The sequence below is a fragment of the Moschus berezovskii genome, chromosome 4 (genome assembly GCF_049115385.1).
Source record: "Moschus berezovskii isolate FMDL1 chromosome 4, NW_MosBer_1.0, whole genome shotgun sequence".
Lineage (NCBI taxonomy): Eukaryota > Metazoa > Chordata > Mammalia > Artiodactyla > Moschidae > Moschus > Moschus berezovskii.
Genome location: NC_142463.1, coordinates 54,959,220 through 54,983,148, shown reverse-complemented (window position 1 = coordinate 54,983,148; position 23,929 = coordinate 54,959,220). Strand labels below are relative to the sequence as shown.

General features: G+C 39.2%; 1 protein-coding gene across 5 annotated transcripts in view; it reads left to right on the top strand.

The window, feature by feature from the left end:
- The first annotated feature begins 6,576 nt into the window (after positions 1 to 6,576).
- The window catches only part of ZZZ3 (zinc finger ZZ-type containing 3), a 121,402-nt gene continuing 104,049 nt past the window's right edge, over positions 6,577 to 23,929 (top strand). For 4 of the 5 annotated variants that reach the window (XM_088835401.1, XM_088835402.1, XM_055403142.2 and 1 more), the window contains exon 1: positions 6,577 to 6,716. The gene's annotated coding sequence lies outside the window, so the exon portion shown is untranslated. Of the gene's footprint in view, positions 6,717 to 6,951; positions 7,388 to 23,929 lie in introns of those variants that run through there. The other variant, XM_088835400.1, reaches the window with a different exon arrangement.

The window sequence follows — 23,929 nt, the reverse complement described above, 5'->3', positions numbered from 1 at the left end:
TGGGTCTGCCTGCCTGCACGCAGTAAAACCAATCTACTGACACCAAGTTGTGGTAAAGGAGAGAATAGTATTGATTGTAAGGTGCCAGACAGGGCAATCAGGGGAGTCAGTGCTCAAAACATCCAAATATCCCCAGTAGGTTTCAGGGAGACATTTTTACAGGCAAAATTGGTGGAGAAGGCTGCCAGATGTGTAATCCTCCACTAACTGGTTGTTGGTGAGGTAGCAGGCTGGTGTTCAGAAATCTCAATCATTAGCTTTCTGGTTCCATCTGGTCTGGGGTCCAGTGTTTATGCTTAGCCTGAAGTTACTATGATTTTTCCAGTAGTCATGTATGGATGGGAGAGTTGGACTACAAAGAAAGCTGAGAACCGAAGAATTGATGCTTTTGAACTGTGGTATTGGAGAAGACTCTTGAGAGTCCCTTGGACTGCAAGGAGATCCAACCATTCCCTCCTAAAGGAGATCAGTCCTGGGTGTTCATTGGAAGGACTGATGTTGAAGCTGAAACTCCAATACTTTGGCCACCTGATGAGAAGAGCTGACTCCTTTGAAAAGATCCTGATGCTGGGAAAAATTGACAGCAGGAGGAGAAGGGGATGACGGAGGATGAGATGGGTGGATGGCATCACTGACTCAATCGACATGGGTTTGGGTAGACTCTGGCAATTGGTGATGGACAGGAAGGCCTGGCGTGCTGTGGTTTATGGGGTCACAAAGGGTCAGACACAACTGCGTGACTGAACTGAACTGAAGTTACTATCTTCCACAAGACTGGGGGAGGGCAGGGTCTTAGTTCCTGTAGAAGAACTCAGAGATATGTATCAAATTGCTTGTCACATACCCTTAAGAGGAACCAGGATCTCACTCCATTCTGTATTATTGTTTCTTGACTGTTCCTGTTTTGGATTCTCTTACTTCTCTGGTTAGCAACTGTTTGAATCTGCCCTTTGGAATTCTGGGCTGAAGTATTCCATGGACTATACAGTCCATGGGGTCACAAAGAGTCGGACACGACTGAGCAACTTTCACTTTCACTTTTGGAGTACAGTGAAGGTGGAACTTACTATACCTAGGAGGCTGAGTGAAGTGTATTTCCTATAAATAAAAAACAGGGGACATGGAAAGGATTTGTACCTGGGAAGCCCCACAGGATTCTGCTCTGTTTCACTCTTGGCTTCCACTTCAATATTTACCCTCTTTACCTTTCAAATATATCTGGCTTTTAGTGTTGCCACCCTACTCAAAAAAACTTTTTTTTCTCTTATACGACTTAGTAACAGTCATTACATATTTCCATAACAAATTTTGGAATATTATATGCAGTTAATTGTATCAGAAAAATGCAGTTTCCTTTTGTTTGTGAAGCTACTCCCTTAACTCTCAAAGGAAAGTTATGTTTGAATATACTTGTTACACTTTGAAGGGTTGTGAGTAAGGAGATTAGAAACTATTTCTCTAGAAGGAAAAAATGGGCTATCATTCAAAACTACTTTATTAACAATACAGTCACCACTGATCACTACTAATCTTAGGTTCTTAGCAAGTGTCAGACACTAGGTTAAATGTGTTTTCTTGTTGTTCATTCGTGTCTGACTCTGCAGCCTCAAGGACTGCAACATGCCATGCTTCCATCTACTTTACTATCTCCTGGAGTTAACTCAAACTCATGTCTGTTGAGTTGATAATGCCATACAACTATTAAGTGTCAGAATTCAAATCCAGATGTGTCTGATTCCAAAACCTATGCTTTTCTCAGAAGACACAAGTAAATTTCCAATGAGACAGTCCAGTGACTTTCTCAGTGACAACTATATCCTGAAACTTCCCTCCTAATGAAGCATGGTGCTTCATTCCATCCATTTTTTCCCCTCTGCATATCTGCCTACTGTATCTTCTCTTTCTGGATGTTAAAGGATACATCTCTCTCACTCTTTGTAACTATTCTATTCTGTAGAGAGATCATTCACTCCCTTGTTTTCAATATCACATCTTCTTTTTCTTTCTGGCCATGCCCTGAGGTTTGTGGGCTCTTAGTTCTCCAAACAGGAACTGAATCTAGGCCCTTGGGAATAGGAACACAGAGTCCTAACCACTGGACCACCATTGAATTCCCTAAACATCACTTCTTTTAAAATGATTCTCAATTGTATTTTACTACCCTTAATGACTCTTACAAACTCTATTCTCACATTTCTAACTCTTTGCTGAAGGTATTGAATATCTACTTACATGTCAGTCACCTAAAACTGGAACAATCTGAAAAGCAATATAGTCATTAGCAGTATGGGCTCTAGAACCAGTGTATCTCTTTAGCTACAATGATGGTATGTAACAGCCACAAAAACTCAGCAATGTGGAAGAACATTATTTATTTTACAAGTTTGGAGAATTGAGCTAATCAGGCCCTTGGCTCATCTCACCTAGGCTCACTCCTTATCTTCAGTTAGTTGAGGTGGCGGGTGGCTAGGCAGTTCTCTGAGCTCACTAGTTTGTCTAGGGTTCAGCTGATCTAGGATGACTTCCATGGAGATGACTGGAACAAATTCATTCTGTTTCTTATGCCTTTCGCCTGGCTAACCCAGGCATGTTCTCTTGGTCATGGAAGAGAAATAAGCCATTTTCAAGTCTCTCCATGTACCCCATCTGCTAATATTTCCTTGACCAAAGCAAGTTGCATGATGTAACTGAGTCAAGGGAGGGGGAAATACATCACATATACTTTAAAAATCAGAAGAATGTATTTCCCCCTCCCTTGACTCAGTTACATCATGCAACTTGCTGTGTGGCACGTGGGCTCCTCCTGGCCCAGGGACTGAACTCGTGTATCGTGCATTGGCAGGCAGATTCTTCACCACTAGACCACCAGGGAAGGCCCACATTCTGCTTTTAAAGAACTGGAAAGTCACATGGCAAAAGATGTTGATACACAGACATGTGAACAAATAAGGTCATTTAATTCAATCTACAATAATCAAATTGCTTATGTTGAATACACGTTCTTCCACCTACTAGCTGTGTGACCTTGGCAGTTATCTCAGTTTCCTCATTTGCAAAATGAGTATGTCCTTTCTTGGGTTGTTATGAAACGAAATGCTTAAAAGATATAAAGTACATGGTAAATGCAGTCTCTCTCCCCAGTTTTGGGTGCATATAACATTCCCTTCCAGATGCATAATTCTACAGTGTTTTTCATATCACCAGTGGCAGAAGGTCCAGGATACCAGCCTATCCCTCTGTAGGGCTCCAAATACTAAGTAGATAATAATTTTGATAATTCAAATTGAAAGTGTGTATGTTTGGCAAAATTATGGAGGCATAAACATTTATGATAGCAATGATTCAGGTACATATTTATCATACAAGCCTTTTGGGTTTAAGTTCCTTGAATTCTCTGTCTCTCATCCAAGTAAAGTTCTGCTATAGGATCTGAGGACGCTGAAGTATGAGACTGCTCATGAACACAGCAGCTGGTGTAGTTCTCAAATAGTAGAGTCATGATGCTACTCACATTAGAGATGATCTTTTGTAGTGTAACAAAGAACCCTAAAACTTACTGGGCTTAAAAATGAAGATTTGTTATTTTTCACAAATCTTTTGATCGTGTGGGTGGTTTTCCATGTGTTGTCTGGATAGGACTGCACTGAGCTGGCAGATTTGCTGTGCTGGAAGGTTCAAGAAGGCTTCTCACCTAACCAGGGCCTCAGTGCTGTTGGCTGAGGCACTATGTTTATCTCCATCAAGGCCTCTGTCTGCAGGATCTCATCCTGCAGGGCCTCTCTCTGGATAGCCTGATCTTCCTTTCTCCTTGGCAGCTATATTCCAAGAGGGTACAACAAAATGCTGAAGGCTCCCAAGGAGTTTGGCCTGGAACTGGCACCCATTTCTAGCCATTTTCTTTTGGAGGAGAACTACATAATGGGCTTGAATATAAGCAGGCATAGTTCATTGAGAGACACCAATATAACTGTCTACCATGGTAGATGAGCCTAGTGAAGCAAGGGGTCACACAGTATTTGTCCCACTTTTAATGATACAAGGATTGATCAGTGAGTTCAGACGGTGAAAGCGCAATCCTTTCATTGTAAAATTACTGATCAACTTTTCAGTGAATAGTGTTATCTACTGATGATTATTGCCTGCATCAATTATTTCATTACAGGTTGCAAAATGGTGATTTTTCTAATTCTAGCATTCTTTTTAGGCTGCAGTCCGTGGGGTCGCTGAGTCAGACATGATTGAGCGACTTCACTTTCACTTTTCACTTTCACACATTAGAGAAGGAAATGGCAACCCACTCCAGTGTTCTTGCCTGGAGAATCCCAGGGATGGGGGAGCCTGGTGGGCTGCCGTCTATGGGGTCACACAGAGTCGGACACGACTGAAGTGACTTAGCAGCAGCAGCATTCTTTTTGAGGGAGGGGCTTTTTCAAACTCTGCTTCACACTCTAAAAAGGACTGTGGAATAAGTGGTTCTGGATCTGTGCTGTGATAAATGTTGGACCTAGTACTAACACAGAGCTCTTGGCATCAGCTGAGATCACCCTTTTAGTGTTTGTTCCAGAGACTCTTGAGTGCAGCCACTTGGGGCTACTTGTAGTCCCCCTCTTACATTCCCACACACTCTCATTCATACAATTCTCTCAGATGCAAATGGTCTTTTTCCTCTGCTTTATAGTCAAGCTGTAACTCAAATGCCAACCCTTATAAAAACTCTTTCCCAAGTCCTCCTCTGTTCCCACAGTACTTTATATCTCTATATAGAACTTTGCAGCTCAAACCTGGATAAGTTACTTAACCTCTCTAAGCCTATTTTCTAAAAAAAAAAGTGAATAGTGTCACATGTTGGGTTTTCCAGGAAGCAAACTCTTATATGATTAGTGTGCATATCTTTAGGAATGCTTAGGATCACCACTTGTAAGAAAGATCAAACCAGGATCTCCTGCATTGCAGAGGGAGAAGCTAAGCTGCTGTGGAGTCTTAATGTGATGCAGGTTGTTCTGGAGATGGGAAGATCCATCAGCCTTCCAACAATTTGGAGAGAAATATTAATGGTCCTGTGTTGATCAGTCATTGGATTTGCCTCTTTGGGAAGTGGTGTGACACTAGGTCCTAGTATAGGGGCTGTAACTAGATTCAATAAAGATTTGTTGATGTGTCAATATAAAAATATACTTGCCACTCTTTGTCTCCAAGCAGATGTTATTTTGAGTTGAACTCTCAACTAAAACAAATACAAAAATGCACTTCAATCTTTTAATAACTTTTATTAGCAAAATAAGAGGCGGCACATATCCACTTGACTGAAAAAAGTGTCAAAAGACAAGGTAAATGAAAGCAATGAAGCATTCAGTACCCCATGATTGCAGAAGCTCCAGTTAAACCATTTTCTACCACTGCATTTGATATTTTTGGAATATAATCTTCAAATTACAGAGCGGAAAGGAAATTTAGCTCATAAATGGTGAACTTGGCAATGAAACTATCAACCCAAGGTAAGTACTTATGTCCATCAGTGGGTATTGGGCCTTTTCCTGAATGTTGCTATAGTTCCTTGAAAAGATTTAGAAAGTGAAAGTGTTAGTCATTCAGTCCGGTTGGACTCTTTGCAACCCCATGGTGTATACAGCCCGCCAGGCTCCTGTGTCCACGAAATTCTCCAGGCAAGAATCCTGGAGTGGGTAGCCAACCCCTTCTCCAGGTTAGCTTCCCTACCCAGGGATCAAACCAGGGTCTCCTGCATTGCAAGCAGATTCTTTATCATCTGAGTCTTAATAGAGTATCAAATACTGTTTGTTACCAGACACAGGTTCTGTGGCTATAGCAAAAACAAAACTGTTACAAAGTCTCTGACGTTAAGGATCTCACAATCTTGGTGGCTAAGAACAGACAAATAAGGTCTGGAAGTGCTAACTGCCATGAAGAAATGTAAGCAGGTAAGAGCAGCGTTCCAAAATGCTCCTTTGGATAGAGTGAGCGGTGGTCTGCGAAGCCTCAGATGTCAGCCTCTGAGAAGGTACCTGAAATACGGGTGGCTGAAAGAAATCTGGGAGAAGTGTTCCAGCCGGAGGGAACAGCATAAGCGAAGTCCTGAGCCTGCTTGTTGAAGGAACAGAGGGAAAGCCAGAGAGGTGAGTGAGGGGGCTATGCGGTCGGATATCAGGTAGGGTGGAGTATATACAATATATACACATATTTTTCTACCTAAGACCACAATGCTAAGGAGGGAGGGTGTACAAATCTCTAGAGGCCAGAAAAGGTAGGATGAAGCGGACTTCCAACCACGGCGCTACAGGGACACCTTTCCTCCTTAGGTAGGACCAAGTTAGACAACAGCAGGGGTTGGTCCGGGGGCCTTCTCGGAAGACCAACCCTCGCCCTGGGGCGGGGGCGGATGTCGCCCCCGGCCCGCCCTGCCAGCCCGCGCTGCACCGGCTGCGGTTACCAGCAGGCGGTGTACTGAGCGCGCCTGCAGCCGCCGCCGCCGCCGCCCGCCCGTCCCAGCGAGGACGAGAAAGGAGGGGACCGGAAGGAGCCGCTGCTGCTGCGGGAAGTGGCAGGAACGGGAGGCGGGGACCCACCTGGAAGCGCCCCGGCGCCGCTGTTGAGCTTCCTGCAGCGGCGGCCACCCGAGCCAGTGCCGTGGCGGGGGCGGAGAGCGGCCACGGCGACGGCGCCTCCCTGAGTGGCCTGCGGCGCCCAGCCCCTCACGAAAGGTGAGCAGGCGCTCGGGGCACGTGGTGGGGGCCAGATGCGGGGGAGGGAGAATGGAGGAGGAGGGTACTCGGGGACGATCGGCTCTGGGACCCGGATTTGGAACGGAGTGCTGGGAGGGGGTGGGCGGGAGGCTGCCGCGGCGACCGCGGCGGCGGCGGAGCCCCCACGTGGGGCGGGGGTGCGCGCGCACGTGTGCGCGGGCAAAAGGGGGGCGGGGGAGGGCTCTCGGGAGGCCAACGGGCGCGCGCTTGCTAAGTACCGGTCCACGTGACCGGCACGCCAAGAACCCGCTTCCACGTGACAGGCTCGGAGGCTGGCTGAGGCTGGAAGTTGCTGTGTCTCTGTAGTAACCGTGATCGTTGCGGGTCTTAGGGTTGTTTGCATTTTTTCTTCTCCCCTGGGGGATACGAAGAGAAATATAAAGCGGAAAAGACTTCCTGCCCTTTGTCTTTTTTACACGTTCTTCTGTTTGTAAATGAAGCCCTTTTTAAGTACTGAAATACGGATTTCTGGGTTCCGCCATGTTGGTTGTAGAGGAAACTCGCGAGATGCTAGGGGGTTTGTATCGCGAGATCTCTCGACTCTCGCGGGACCTTGTTGGCAGAGCAGTTGTCCTGGATGGCGGAGCCCTGGGTTCCGGGGGCCTGGGACTCGCAACTCTTTGTACAAGGCAAGTTGCTAGGGAGGGGCCTAGGGCAAGTTCCTCTTGGTGCCGGGAGACGTGCTGTGTCAGCTTTCTCTAGTCCTGAAGGGAATATACATTGACCCAGTTGAGGCAACACTATCCTCCTCCCCACCCCCCTGCGGGCGCTCCGCCACCTGCAGAAGCGACTGTACCCCTCAGCTCGGGCTCCTTCTTCCCCGCTTAGTGAGAGTTCCTGTTCCTCCGCGGTCTCACTGGAAGTCCGGAGCCGTGCTCGTAGAGACGTGACGATTCCATTGGATACCGTTCCTCTTACTTTCAGACGTTCTTGTCAGTTTTTACGCTTGTTGCCATTTTCTAAAGAATTCCAGACCTGTTAACCATTCTGTCGCTTGTTTCTTCCGCAGCAGCTTTCTCCACTTGTCCTCCTCAGACGCTTAAAATAGAGCGCGTTCCGTTTCTTCATGTACTCCCATTTATTTGCTCATTGATAACTTTCTCGTCACTCTAACTTACTTTGTATTTACGATAACTTTTGGCAGCATTTGGAGAGATCCTTTGTATATCAGAACAATATCCGATGACAGAATAAAGCCATTCTTTTAATTTTTTGTACGTGCTTATTAACTTATAATTAAAGATCAGGGTTTTTTTTTCCCCCCAGCAAGATTTTGATTACTGTTTTTATGAAATTCTTTGTTTTTCAGGGATGATTGTTTTAGGTTACATATTTCAGGTAATAGTGGAACGTTTTCTGTCAAAAGCAAACTTCTCTTAAACTGAGTTTGAATTCAATTTTTCCTTAAGTGAGTTTGAGATAAAATTAGCTTTTCTCCAACGTTTTATCAAAGTGAGTTTATAGAATAATTTTTTTTTTGAGTAGTCTGGATTTATTTAGTATTCATAGTGGTAAATTAGCAATCTAATCAGGTAATCATAATTTTTTTTTAAACTATAAACGTGTTATTTTTCCCTGCATTTAGTACGGAGTAAAATAAAGGGTAAAATACTTCCTGGTACGCATTCTTCCAAGTTACCTTCCTCAGCCCTAAAATCTCTGTAACCACACTTAGCGGTAGCTATTATTACAGATATTTTCATTTTTTTTAACGGAGAGGAAGAAATGGAGGGGTGTTGTTTTAAGATAAAGTATCACAACATTAGTAATAAGTAAAAAATTTCTTAATTTTTATTTAGTGTTACATCTTGTTTTTAGACTCATACATACATGCTTTAAAAAATAAATTGTACAGATTTTTTTGGTATTATAGTTTTGTGAAAGTATCTTGATAGCATTATTTTTACCATAGAAATTTAGTATGCTGGTAGCTAGCTCTGTACAAAAAGTCCACATGAAATAAGATTTAAAGAAATGTTTTTCACTTGAGTTTTACACGCACACCCCCCCCACTTGTGTGTGTGTGTGTCTGTGTGTGTATGTGTGTCTGTGTGTGTGTGTGTAGGTTTCCCTGGTGGCTCAGTGGTGAAGAATCCACCTCCCCTTGCCTGCCAGTGCAAGAGGCACAGGTTCAATCCCTGGGTTGGGAAGATCCCCTGGAAAAGGAAATGGCAGTCCACTTTAGTATTCTTGCCTGGGAAATCCCATGGACAGAGGAGTCTTGTGGGCTACAGTCCATGGGGTTGCGAAAAAATCAGACATGACTTAGGACTAAACAACAGCATACATACATATAGACATATGTGTCATGCTGCAGGGCACATGGGATCTTAGTTCCCCCCCAGAGATCAAATTGCTGCCGCCTGCATTGGAAGTGTGCAGATATAATCCCTGGACTGCTAGGAAAGTCCCGAGTTTTAATAGTTGTGCTTTTTATTTACATTTATATTCGTATGTTTATATTTTTCGATACTTATGTGCTGTAAATGGTTACTCAAGTGTATGTATTGGAGTTTTCCAATTTAAAAAGTTACCAGCTTAATTAAATAGTTCTGACTGTGTACTTTAGTGAGTTCAACTGAAGAATGTAAGATATATCAGTAGTTCATAAAACAAATGTGCATATACTCAAAAGTTGCTAGGCAGCATTTTGTGATTGTTTTTTGTATTTTTCCCTCCAGACTACTAGCAGACCTGTCACATAAAAAAAGCGACCACTCTTCCTGGTTGGTGTGGTTTTATCTTGAAATAGTTCAAGCAGGCATGTTGGGAATAAAAGTGAGTGTTGAGAGCTGTGATGTGGGAAACAGGAAAATGAGACGTGGGGGTGTGTATAGGTTGATAGTGAAATGGAATTGGAGAAGTTGCAGAGAAAAGGAAGGATAGTAGAGGGTTATCAGCCATGTTCCTGAAATAAGCAGCTCATGATGGTGGGAGCAGAGCTTGAGTTGGGGAGAATTTGGAGTCAGTGTGTGAGGCAATTTTTTTCCCTCTTAATTTTTTCAAACAGGTCTCAGCCCACCCCCCAAATTGTTTGATATCACCTGTCTCTCCCCGCCCCCCCCGAAAAAAATCATCAATTGAAGTTGATGTTTAATTGAAACTCCGTGAATTCTTAACTTAAGTAAAGCCTGTCTTTCATTAAGTAACTTTTGTTGAGTACATTTTATTTTGTTAGAGATTGGATGTTGTGAAGATGACTATGGATGCAAAGATGACAATTTTATAGTGACCTTTGCAAAGGTGTTTACACAATTTTGCTTGGGAATTGGGCCTTTGGTGTATCCAATCCTTGCAATAGTATTTGTTGTTTATTCTTAACAACTTTGTTTTATAAACTGTGTTTGGTAGCAGATCTTAGAAATTGTTAGATTTCTACAGACACTAAAATACCCAAGTGCTGGGTAGAAATATACTGAGAAAATTCAAGGAGAAATATATCTTAATATGATTTGAGTTTTGCTTGAGTAAAACTTAGATAACCAAGAAATTTTATTTTCTTTTTTCTCATTTATTATTGTCATAGAAGTCATCTTTGAGAGCTAATGAGCTTCAGTGATCAGAGGATATTAACAAAAGTGATAATGTCCTCACTTGGAATTTTTTTGTTTAGATATGACATAATGCTAATTCCATAGACCTGTAACTCTGTAAACTGTATAGTGTAATACCTATGTTACATATTAATTATATGAAGAATATACATTTAATTTCCTTTTTCTGAACCAGTGTCCAAGACAGTTTACAGAAAATTATTTGATCAGAAATATCAAGAAAGTATGTTGTAGGACTTTTTAAAAATCTGCCATTTCATATGAAAATTCAGTGTCAATTTAAGTACAAGTCTTTTGATTTTTTTTGTTTTTTGGGTTTTTTTGGCCGTGCTGTTCCCTTGGCAGTGAAAGAATGAAGTCCTAACCACTGGACTTCAAAAGAATTCCATTCTTCTGATTTTTAAAGTATATGTGATGTATACTGTAGTGCAAATTTCTTTAGTTAATACTCTGATAACCACTGTTCAGTTCAGTCGCTCAGTTGTGTCTGACTCTTTGCGACCCCATGAATCGCAGCATGCCAGGCCTCCCTGTCCATCACCAACTCCCAGAGTTTACCCAAACTCATGTCCATCGAGTCGGTGATGCCATCCAGCCATCTCATCCTCTGTCATCCCCTTCTCCTCCTGTCCCCAATCCCTCCCATCATCAGGGTCTTTTCCAGTGAATCAATTCTTCGCACGAGGTGTCCAAAGTATTGGAGTTTCAGCTTCAGCATACATTAAAAAACACAGTATGAGTAAATATTTCCCAAGATGTCAAGTCTTGACTTCTAAAACCAAATGTTATGGACTCTGCTATTTCATTTGAACTTGTCTTTCTCACTTTTTTGCTTCTTTTTCTTTTTATCTGTTATTTCTCACGTAGATAATTTTTCTCTATTCAGAGACAAGTAAGTTGAATAATTTTCCCAGAGGATACTATCAGACTATTCAATTTTTATTATTTTGGAACTCCAGAGTATGTATGTTACAGTCAGTAATTAAACATTTTTTGAGTGATAGTGAATTCTTCCATTTGAAACAGCAGAGCTCTGAGGCTTCAGAATAACTGTAACCAAGTATAATAAGCCTGTGAGTTTTATTCAGGAACTACTTGCTGGAATAAATAACATTTTGCGACCCCAACAGAGTTGGTTATCTGATTTTTTTAGCCCACAGATTGCAAGATTGGCCACTGAAGTTAGGCACACTGACAACTGAAATGTCGTCTTATTTCAAGGCTATTGAAGAAGCTCTATTAAGTATGTGGAACTTTAAAAGGTAGTGTCATTGCATGGAGACATACAGTCCTATAATTATTAACTTCCGAGGGAATCACAGTGTTGTAGAGCAGGATAGCACATGGTCTGTCATAGTGATGATGTTAATTAGAAATAAATTTTATTCTATGTACTGTTTTAGGAATTGAATTAAGAAACTGATATCTTTTTAGAAGATTTTTATGAGTTCTTGAGTTGCTAAGTCGTGTCCAACACTTTGCGATCCCATGAAGCACTCCAGGCTTCCCTGTCCTTCACTATCTTTCTGAGTTTGCTCAAACTCATGTCCATTGAGTCATTGGTGCCATTCCCACCATTTCATCCTCTGTCACCCACTTCTCCTTTGCCCTCAGTATTTCCCAGCATCAGGGTCTTTTTCAGTGAGTCGGCTCTTCACATCAAGTGGCCAAGGTATTGTAGCTTCAGCTTCAGTTCTTCCAATGAATATTCAGGGTTGATTCCATTTCGGATGGACTGGTTTGATTTCCTTGCTGTCCAAGGGACTCTCAAGAGTCTTTTCAGCACCACAGTTCAAAAGCATCACATTTAAGAGTAAATGTTGTCAAAGCTTTGTTAATAAAAGTGTTTCAGTTTTCCAGAAAATGCACTCAACAGTGATAGTGAGAAGATGGTGCTGCTGTGTATGGACTTTGTTTTATTTTATTGCTTTTATCTTATTTAATATTTCAAGGGGCTACTTCCCAAGTAAGAGTCTTTACATTTAATATTTGATAATAGTAGTAATTAACCAATTTGCTGAAGACTAGCACATTTGTTGATGAAGGAATTTTCAGAGCAGATAATTAGAATTTGTAATCGACCTTTCTGTATGAATCAGGTGTATAGTTTTGAATCCTGATGGTAACAGTGAGTCTCCATACTTAGCACAGCTGAACATCCTGAGGTGAGAAGTGTTTATTTTTGTTGAAGATTTTCTTTGTGGCTTTGCTTGCCTTTTCAGCCTCTTTTAGGCTTCCCTGGTAGCTCAGTTGGTAAATAATCTGCCTGTAGTGCAGGAGACCTGGGTTCGATCCCTGGGTTGGGAAAGATCACCTGGAGAAGGAAATGGCAAACCACTCCAGTATTCTTGCCTAGAAAATCCCATGGACAGAGGATCCTGACAGGCTACAGTTCATGGGATCGCAAGAGTCAGACATGACTTAAAAGTGACTCAGTCTATTTTAATATGTTAATTTAAACCTTATTCTCCCTTTGTTGATAATGATGGTATGTAGCACTTGATTTAGGTATTAACTGTGTACTTATGTATGTTTTAATGATTTAGTGGCTGTTTTGGGATTTTGAATATTGGGAATTAATATAACCATATTAAATTTTTGATGTATTCCTTTCATTATATAAAAATATATCTTTTATATATTTACAGATAAAAATAATTTCATGTCCTGCTTTTAACCTAATTATAGGTAACATTTTCCCATTCTCACAGTGTCTTATAATCATTATTATAAATGGTTGTATGATGTTCCATGTGTAGATGTATTATTCTCCTTTTCTAATTTTTTTGCGTCTATAAAAAGGAACGTGAAGAACATTTATGTATAAGGTGTTTCATGCATATAATATCAGTATTATCTCCTAGTACATTACAGATTTAATTTTTAAGTAAATTTTAAAGGCTCTTAAAACAGTGTCGGGATATTTGTTAAAAGGATCAATTTATATTCATGTTGTCATGGCTGTTGCTCTATACCTCAACATTAAATATTATTTAAAAATGTAATGGGGGTAAGTCATATTATACCACGTTTTTCCTTAAATTACTACTGAGGTGAAACATGCTTAATAGATACATTTCTTTTGTGAGTTTTTCAGATAAACAGAATTTTAAAATTAATGTAACCAAATCATTAACCTAATTTTGTTTTACTTCTAATCTTATGAAAATTTTCCTTCTCTGAAAATGTAGCAAATAAATGATACTGATTTTAATACGTTTATTTTAGTTTTAGTAACTTCGATTTAAGTAAATTTACTTTCTCAACTGGCATTGGTGTGAAGTGAGAGTGTAAATGTTTTTCTGGAAATCGGTAATTGTTTAGTCTACTAAATAGTTTTTCTTTGTTTTGCTATGTTTCAGTTTTGCTTAATAATATTGCTTTTTAAATGATTCTTACAACGTGTTTAATATCTTTTGCCCTGGCCTCTTTATTGTATTTGTTTTCTTAGTTTTTCAAAGCACTTTATGATTTGAGGATAATAAAAGCTCATTTTGTACAAAACAATGTTTTATACTTCTTTTTCTTGTCAACCAAAATTAGAAATATTATTTTTCTATATACCAGAATTTAGTAGGATTAAATGAAGCAATTTCTTCTTTCTTGAAGAGATAAAATATGAAACTGCTTTGCTTCCTGGTGGCTCAGATGGTAAAGAATCTGCCTGCAGTGCGGGAGATCTGGGTTCAGTCCTCGGTTGGGACAGTCCCCTGGAGGAGGGCATGGCAACTCACTCCAGTGTTCTTGAGGGGAGAATCCCCATGGACAGACAGAGGAGGTTGGCAGGCTACAGTCCATCCAGTTGCAAAAAGTCGGGCACAGACTGAGTGACTAAGCGCTACTAGTACTAAGGGTACAAGAAGCTGCAAAGAGAAAAACGACTTTGATAGATTTTGTGGGATCAGAGAGTAAACTTCTCCAATCAACAATTAGGATGTGTACTTAAGGTATTTCCTTTATTAAATAGTAATATACAGCTTGATATCTTAGCCTTCTAAAATATTTAATTAAAATAGTGTTCATTAGCCATTATGAGTTCTTTTCTTTTTCAGCTGTTAAGAATGGCATGGCAATATGCATTTACTGAAGTTAAATAGTAATCTAAGAAATTTCATGTGAGCATTAGTGAGGGCATCCATGCCAAGGAAAGCTTTTAAAATACATTTAAAATTCTTATTGTTTACAAAGATGTGGTTTGTTTTTTCCTTTATGGAATAATTAAGATAAGCAAGTACTTTTTTTTTTAAAGTGAGATTGTTATGCTTATTTATATTTTAAAGCTGTAATGTTCCAAAGCTATTGTGTTATTAAATATTGACTAGTATTTTCTTTTGCCTTTAGATTGAAGTCGTTACATAAATGTTAGGAAGAAAAACCAGATTAACATTGTGAGTGTGAAAACGTAAATATTTGAAAACAGTATGTCCTCTGCTTGGGGGTTACATAAGGAGAATTGCAGGTGAGGGACCCTGTGTGATGAAATTTCCTTATAGTTTGGATTGGGATGAGTATTACGGGATTGGAACATAATTTATACCTTTTTATTTCTACCAGAATTCTGCTATCCTGCCTAATGGACGAGTTGGGTTTTCAAAATGGCGCTGAAGTGGTCCAGGAATAGCAGTTGTTAAAAATTGTATTCTGGCACTCACTTACCTCTTTACTAGCAACTTTTTTTTTCAATTGGACAGAAGTTTAAGGAAAGTAGATCCTGCAGTTCATATACACTTTTCCATTAGAAGCAGATTTATGTGTTTCATAGAGTGAAATTTAGCTTGGTTGTATTATAAAGGGAGGAACCAAGATTTTTTCCTCCTGAAAAAGGTGTGTGTGTGTATCTTTGTGAGATTTATCTACTGATAGCCCCTGAGGGACTTTGTAATACTTTGCTGGATTAAATCTCTACTCCCCACCCCAAACCTATAATTCTTAATCTGAATGGTCTCTGCTAAACTTTAATTTTCAATGTTTTTATAGTAATATGCTTCATTTCCTGAGAGAGAAATTTCCTTTTTTTCCCTCTCTGCTTTTAAAAAAATGTAAATATGATTATCATATTAATACACACAGAAAGTTCCTGTAAGTGTACAGTTTAGTGAATTTTCACAGTGTGAACATAGAAGTGTGTAATCATTACTGAGAAACGGAGCATTATCAAAACCTCAGAAACTATCTTGTGCTGTATTCTGGTTATTAATTCCCCAGGCTGGTAGGAAATCACTATTTTGATATCTGGTACCACAGAATAATTTTGTCTGGTTTTGAACTTTAACTCTCTTTGTAAGCATTAATGCATTTTTATCCTGTTTTGATATGAGTAACCTGAGAAATCCTAGAACTTGATCTAGGTTGTATTACCTGGACATCTCAACACTTAGACGTTTTTCTCATGGTGTTAATAGTTTTCAGAAACTCTAGAAGGGGACATCAAAGAAATGCCTTCTTTGCTTTCTGATTGTATGCTAGACCCTGTTTATGTTTAAATATTATTTGAGCAAGCAGGATACTTTTAATTTCTGTCATTGATAGCCTTCAAGGATACTTCACCTGTTTTTTTCTCTCCCCTCCCACTTAGAAGTTTTGTTTTGAAAACTTTGGTATAGCATTCCTGACCAGCTAATAGCTTTTTGGACTTTTATCCTATGACTTGGCAGCTTTCTTTTCATTCTTCAAATTCCTTTCAAGCAGTGATTCTCATTCTGGTTTTTATGACAGCTACCCTGTGGTATCTTCTTATTTCAAAGAATGTTAGTTCCCACCCTTTCCTTTCCCTCCCCTGTCATAAAAAGTCTCAAATTTAAATTTGTTGTTTTACTTTTAAAATATTTATTTCGTATTTATGAACAGTATAACTTTGTGGTGTGCAGATTATAAATTGAGTTATAGGGTACTGAAAAAACTGAGTCAGTTATACCTCATTAACATCCTCTTTCAGGCTGGCTTCAAGTGTAAGTGCAACTTTCTTAAATGGAATTCTCCTTTTGTACTTTATTTTCTACCCTTCCATTTCACTTTATTAATTTCAAAAGAAGGCATAGAAAGATTTATTACTGTGGTCCTGCACATATTTTTCTTTTATGTAAGTCCCATGGATAGAGTTGAAGATCCATTTAATTTCCTTTATAAATGAACTTTGCTTATTGTCATTCGTTAATTGTTAGGACCAGAATATCATTAATGGCCTGTCGCTGTGGAAATTAGATGTTTTTTTCAAGAATAATTTTAAGAGTAACATTTTATACCCCAGTACTCTTTCATTTGCTGAGCTTTTGTTAAAATTAAATGTTATGCAAAAACAATTTCTAAAAAAATTTCTTTTTGGCCTGGAGATTTAAATTTAAAATGTTGACTTTGGGCATCATGTTATAGGATAATATCTCATGAAGAGTGAAGGAAAAAGTAACTGACTTTTGTAAAGATTATAGAGTTACCACTGAATTAGAATAAATGCTTATTTCTAGTTTGGTCTAAGGCACGTTTATGGGTAGGTATTTTTCTTTCTATAGTTAGCAAAATTTCATGAAGGAAATTTTGATTTGTTTGTAACTACTATAAAGCAGTGACTCTCAAACTTTAGCATACATCATAATCACCTGGAAGTTTTCTTTTTCTTCTTTAAAAGCAGTACATGGCTGGGTTCAACCCCGAGAGTGTTAGATTTAATAGATTAGGATATCACACTTGGAGAACCAATATTAGGGCATAGTAAGGGCACCTGCATTTAATTTTTTATATAAAATTAAAATTTTTGGACAATTTCTGTTTAATAAAACATTCATTAAATAAATATACTCTGATTGGAGCAAAAACATTAAATAAATATACTCTGATTGGAGCAAAAACAAGAGTACTTGTGAAAGTATTTTGTCTGAACTATTACTATCATTGTTATTGTTTAGTTGCTAAGTTGTGATTGGCTCTTGCAATCCATGGGTTGTAGCCTGCCAGGCTCCTCTGTCCATGGGATTTCCCAGGCAAGAATATTAGAGTAGGTTGCATTCTCTTCTCTAGGGAATCTTCCCAAGCCAGTAATTGAACCTGTGTCTCCTGCTTGGCCGGCGGATTCTTCACTTCTGAGCCACCAGGGAAGCTCTTACTATTATAAAAGTAATACTAACTTAAAATTATTGAACATATGCCATGTGTTGCTGCTGCTAAATCACTTCAGTCGTGTCTGACTCTGTGTGACCCCATAGATGGAAGCCCACCAGGCTCCCCCATCCCTGGGATTCTCCAGGCAAGAACACTGGAGTGGGTTGCCATTTCCTTCTCCAGTGTGTGAAAGTGAAGTTGCTCAGTCATGTCCGACCCTTAGTGACCCCACGGACTGCAGCCTACCAGGCTCCTCCATTCATGGGATTTTCCAGGCAAGAGTACTGGAGTGGTTTGCCGTTGTGTAAATATTGTATTCATTATCATTTATGCCTCACAACAACCTTGTAATGATGTTTACTGTTATCCTCATTCTACAACTGAGAGAATCGAAACAGAGATTAAGTATCTCGCTAAGTGTCACATAGGCATTGTTCTAGCTCCACTGTGTATATTCTAAGGAATTGTTGTATATTACATTTTACAGGGACATTTGAATTTTCTTCTGGGTCTTATATTCAAGGACTGTTTTTGCTAAAACTGTGTTTTATACACAAAGGCAGAACTGGATGTAGCTGTGATTTGAATACGTTGACTTTTAAAAATAGAAATCACTTAAATTTATTCATCAAGGTGTTATTTATCCAAACTCTTTGTTTCCTTATACATTTTGTTTTGTGTGCAGTTTTAGTAAGGCAGCTCTTACATGGTTAGTGTTTCATTTAAAATTTTGCACAGTGGTAAGTTCACATACTTAAGAATTGTATTGGTTTATTAAAGGGGATCACAAATGTAGTTCAGTACTTAGAGTCCCCAAGGTGCTTGAAACTATACTTGGGGTTCATTTCGAGTAAGCATGCATATTTGCAGAATAATAAATCTAAATGATGATGTTAATTTCAAGGTACTAATATAAGAGAGGACCATTCTGGTTACTTTTTAATAACAGCTTATTTTGGTAGGATTTCTGAGTTATATTCTTTTTAAGAGTATAGTCCAGTGATTTTTAGTAAATTTACACTGTTGTGCAACTATTTCCACAGTCCAGTTTTAGAACATTTGCATCAATCCAAAAAGTGTCACTTTCAGTTTATTATTGATTTTTAAAACATCAGCAGGTGCATTTTAGAAGTCCTTTAATATGTCACTTTCAGCTTATTATTGATTTTTAAAATTATCAGTGGGTGCATTTTAGAAGTCCTTTAATATGGCACTATACTACAGCTTAGTATTAGAAACCTATTTATAAACCTCATTACCTAAATCTTTTTTTAAATTAAACTTCCTTTTACAAAATAGAAAAAAAAATTAGCCTTCTGCCACTTAGTTTCTGTTTACTCAGATCAATTTACCTGATTGTCAGGATTCAAAGTGATGTGAATGGTAGTGTTTAGGCCTGGGAAGCATTCTTTCATTCACTTAATTGGCTATTCGAAATCTAATGTATGAAGAGGGAAAGAGGAGAAGAGAAAGAGAAGATAATTAAGAGAAACTATAGTTCCATAATGATATTGACAAATTTGTACCAAGTGCTGTATGGTGGTTGCTTGGTTTCTGGAAAACTATGGTGAGTGTTTCTGTTGTCTTGATCTGCATTACTCACAAGAATGATAGTTTTTTCTTATTTTTTTAAAAAAGCCCTTTTCTCTATGTGTTTTAAGAATTTTAAGAATTTAGAGGATGAATGAGTAGCACATTACACTGAATAAGGTAGTTCAGCTACCTGACTTTTTCTGTCTCTCTAACCCTGGGTTTTTCTGATTGCATATAAGATTCTTTTACCACAAAAATGCCTGAAAATTGTGTTTGGCATAATGTGATGGGATTCTTACTTTTAATTAAGTGGACTAATTAAACAATGCATTAATAATAAAGATTATCAGAAGTTTTGATAGATTATTTGCTGGCAATTTAGTCTCCTGAAAGTTGTAGAGTATTGCTGGTATGAAATTGATTCTGACCAACAAGGAAAAATAGTGAGGTACATATGGAATTAACTGTTTTGGGCAAGTGAATGAGTTTTATAGTCTCTTTGTGTTGTACCAAAAAGAACATGGGATTGGAATCAGATGGACCTAGATTTTAAATCCTGGCTCTATCACTTAGGAACTCTGACTTGATGCAAGTAGCTTGTATCTAAGCTCTTGTTTTCCTCAGTATACATGATGTAGTACTTTAGATTTGCGTATGAAGTATATAAGGCACTTGATATAAGATAAAGTGAAAGTATTAGTCACTCAGTAGTGTCTTAACTCTTGCGACCCCATGGACTGTAGCCTGCCAAGCTCTTGTGTCTGTGGAATTTTCCAGATCAGAATTCTGGAATGGATTGCCATTCCCTTCTTCAGGAGATCTTTTGGACCAAGGTATTGAACCGAGGTCTCCTGCGTTGCAGGGAGGTTCTTTACCATCTGAGCCACTAAACAGCTTGATATAAGATAGGTGTTCAGTAAATGCTATTTGTTATTTATTGATGTCAAAGTAGAGGCTTAGAGAAGTTTGTTACATGGCTGCTGCTGCTGCTAAGTCGCTTCAGTCGTGTCTGACCCTGTGCAACCCCAGAGACGGCAGCCCACCAGGATCCCCCGTCCCTGGGATTCTCCAGGCAAGGACACTGGAGTGGCTTGCCATTTCCTTCTCCAATGCATGAAAGTGAAAAGTGAAAGTGAAGTCGCTCAGTTGTGTCCGACTCTTAGTGACCCCATGGACTGCAGCCCACGAGGCTCCTCCATCCATGAGATTTTCCAGGCACGAGTACTGGAGTGGGGTGCCATTGCCTTCTCCGTGTTACATGGCTAGTAAGTGACAAATACCTGTCTGATTTCAAAGCCCGTGCTTTTCCATAATACACTATTCTTTGTCTCCTAGATAGAAATGGAAATCATGGGAATCAAATATTAGTGTTTGTGTTACTTTGGATTTTAAATTATTGGTTAGGAATTCATAGAAAAGCAGGTTTCAAAAAGTTCAGAAAAAAGAGTGACCACTATGGTATAAACAATCAGTATTGATAGAGAGCACTTAAAAATGAAACATAGTTTTAAAAATGAGACATGTTATTAAAGTTACACAAAATTTCCAGAGGCGAGAAAAGTGTATGAGTCATCCAGAGAAAATATTGTGACTTGCACATTAAGTAATTTCTAATGAACTTCAAAAGAAAATGTATCAAGAATTCCCATAATAGTATGTAACTGATGGTATATACAAAAATGTGTCAGGAAGAATGTGGGGAGACTTGAGCTCTGAATGAGTTGAAGTTAGCAAAAAATGTATAAGACAGCAAGAAGGACTTTAGCTAAATTTAGAGCAAGATCAGTAGGGAAGAGGTCCATTGATTGAGGAGATAATATTAAATAATAACAACTACTCAAATCCTATTTTACTTCTCTTATATCTAGGAGAATGACTTTCATACTAGAAAAGAGACAACCTTGTTTAAAGAGGAAGCTATTCCATGATTATTATGGGTTGAACAGAGTTCAGTTCAGTCACTCAGTCGTGTCCGACTCTGCGACCTCGTGGACTGCAGCACCCGGGCCTCCCTGCCCATCACCAGCTCCTGGAGTTTACTCAAACTCATGTCCATTGAGTCAGTGAGGCCATCCAACCATCTCATCCTTTGTTGTCTCCTCCTCCTCCCGCCTTCAGTCTTTCCCAGCATCAGGGTCTTTTCAGATGAGTCAGTTCTTCGCATCAGGTGACCAAAGTGTTGGAGTTTCAGCTTCAGCATCAGTCCTTCCGATGAATATTCAGGACTGATTTCCTTTAGGATGGACTGGTTAGATCTTGCAGTCCAAGGTACTCTCAAGAGTCTTTCTAACACCACAGTTCAAAAGCATCAGTTCTTCGGCCCTTAGCTTTCTTTATAGTCCAACTCTCACATTCATACATGACTACTGGAAAAACCATAGCCTTGACTAGACGGACCTGGTTGGCAAAGTAATGTCTCTGCTTTTTAATATGCTATCTAGGTTGGTCATAACTTTCCTTCCAAGGAGTAAGCGTCTTTTAATTTCATGGCTGCAGTCCCCATTTGCAGTGATTTTGGAGCCCAAAAAAATAAAGTCTGTCACTGTTTCCCCATCTATTTGCCGTGGAGTGATGGGTCCATATGCCATGATCTTAGTTTTCTGAATGCTCAGTTTTAACCCAACTTTTTCACTCTCCTCTTTCACTTTCATCAAGAGGCTCTTCAGTTCTTCTTTGCTTTCTGCTATAAGTGTGGTGTCACATGCATATCTAAGTTTATTGATATTTCTCCCAGCAGTCTTGATTCCAGCTTGTGCTTCATCCAGTCCAGCATTTCTCATGATGTACTCTGCATACAAGTTAAATATGCAGGGTGACAATATACAGCCTTGACGTACTCCTTCCCCGATTTGGAACCAGTCTGTTGTTCCATGTTTCGTTATAACTGTTGCTTCTTGACCTGCACAAAGATTTCTCAGGAGGCAGGTCGGTTGGTCTGGTATTCCTATTTCTTTAACAGATTAAATCTACCTTAAAACACCTTTTTGAGGTAAAATGACTTTTGTACTTTCTTTTTGTTTACTCTGCAGGGCTTGTGGGATCTTACTTGAAACAACAAAACTATTCCCTTAAGTGACTTTCTCAACTTGAAAGTAAACTAAAATGGAAAACTACTAAAATTAAGTAGTTCCCTGAATAGGAATCAAACCCAGGTCTGAGGCAGTGAAACTGTGGAGTCCTAACCACTGGACTGGCAGGCAGTTCCAGTACTTTTTTTCTTTTCCTATAATACACTTACATGTTTGCATGCCTTTGGTTCACATGTCACTTGGTCTAGGGATGTTTTCCCTGATGGAGTTTCCAAGGGGCATCATATACATAGACTTTGCTGTGAATGATGCTTACAGATATGGCCCTCTTTACACCAAATAACACTTCCTTCTTTCGCTTTCCCTGGTTTATTTTTCTTCACAGTAATTACCATACTTGATGTTTATTGTTTGCCTCTTTTTATTAAAATATAAGATCCAGGAAGGTTGAAATTATGTTTTGTTCATTGACTTAATTCTCAGTGCCTAGCATATGGTGGCTGGTCAGTGATAATTTGTTGAATGAATAAGTTTATATTGTAGAGTACGTGGGGGAACAGTGTTGAGCACTGGGAAAATGCTCTTTGAATGTTAGCTGTTAATAATGATACTGCTGCTTAACTTAATTACATTCTTTGTATTTACACATATACTGTATTTCATTTTATTTTTTAGCACATTACATGCCTTATAGAATAAATGTAAAATTACAACAAGCAGGTTTTTCCTGGATACTTACAACTCTGTTAATATTAATAAATGAAACTTGGTAAATATAGTGAGTCATAATTTCTCTTAAACATTCCAATATTGCTTGTTAACCAAACCAGATACTTTTATACTGTTAAAAGTCATAAGGCTGAAGTCAGTTACCTTTGTAAATTTTAAAGACTGTCAGATTCTAAAATGTTAAAGTTCTCTTAAGCACTATACAAACTTCAAGAAAAAAAATAATTTTAAACTTAACATGGAAATACTGATATCATGGGTTGATATACTTAATTTTGCATGCATGCTCAGTCGCTAAGTTGTGTCTGACTCTTCGCAACCTCATGGACTGTAGCCTGCCAGAATCCTCTGTCCATGGGATTTCCCAGGCAATAGTACTGGAGTGGGTTGCTGTTTCCTTCTCCAGGGGATCTTCCTGACCCAGGGATCAAACTGGATCCTCCTGCATTGGCTGGAGGATTTTTTACCACTGAGTCACCAGGGAAATCTGTATTTAATTTTAGCAGTATTCAATTTTTGTTCACTTTAAAATTTAGAGGGTCACTTCAGGGAATAGTTTTGTTGTTTCAAGCAAGTTGAATTTCTGTGACACAGTTGATGAGCACAGACCAGTTACCATCTCTTGACTGGCTGGTTATCAGCCTGACTTTAATTGACTTTGGAAGCTGCATTTGTCCAGGTGGTTTTTCTCATTCCACATATGGACTCATTGAACCGTTAACAAAAGTTGTCCCTATAATAACAGTGGAACTCCAAGAGGATGCCTTTTGGTTTCTTCTGAAGTCAATTTAAGGTTGGTCACCTCATGAGACGAGTTGACTCACTGGAAAAGACTCTGATGCTGGGAAAGGTTGGGGGCGGGAGGAGAAGGGGACGACGGAGAATGAGATGGCTGGATGGCATCACCGACTCTGTGGACATGAGTTTGAGTGTACTCCGGGAGTTGGTGATGGACAGGGAGGCCTGGCGTGCTGTGATTCATGGGGTCGCGGAGAGTGGGACACGACTGAGCGACTGAACTGAACTGAACTGAACTGTAGCTACCTTTTAACTTCATTGTTAGATCAAGTTCTTTCTGTAAACCCCACCCAGATTGTTTTACCACTTCACTGGATTCAAATAATTCATTTTTCTACCTGTCTGGCTAATACCACAAGTTTTAGGTCATTTAAATGATAAAAAGGAACAGAGAGAAATGTTGATAGTGTTTCTTAATTTGTGGTGAATCAGAGTA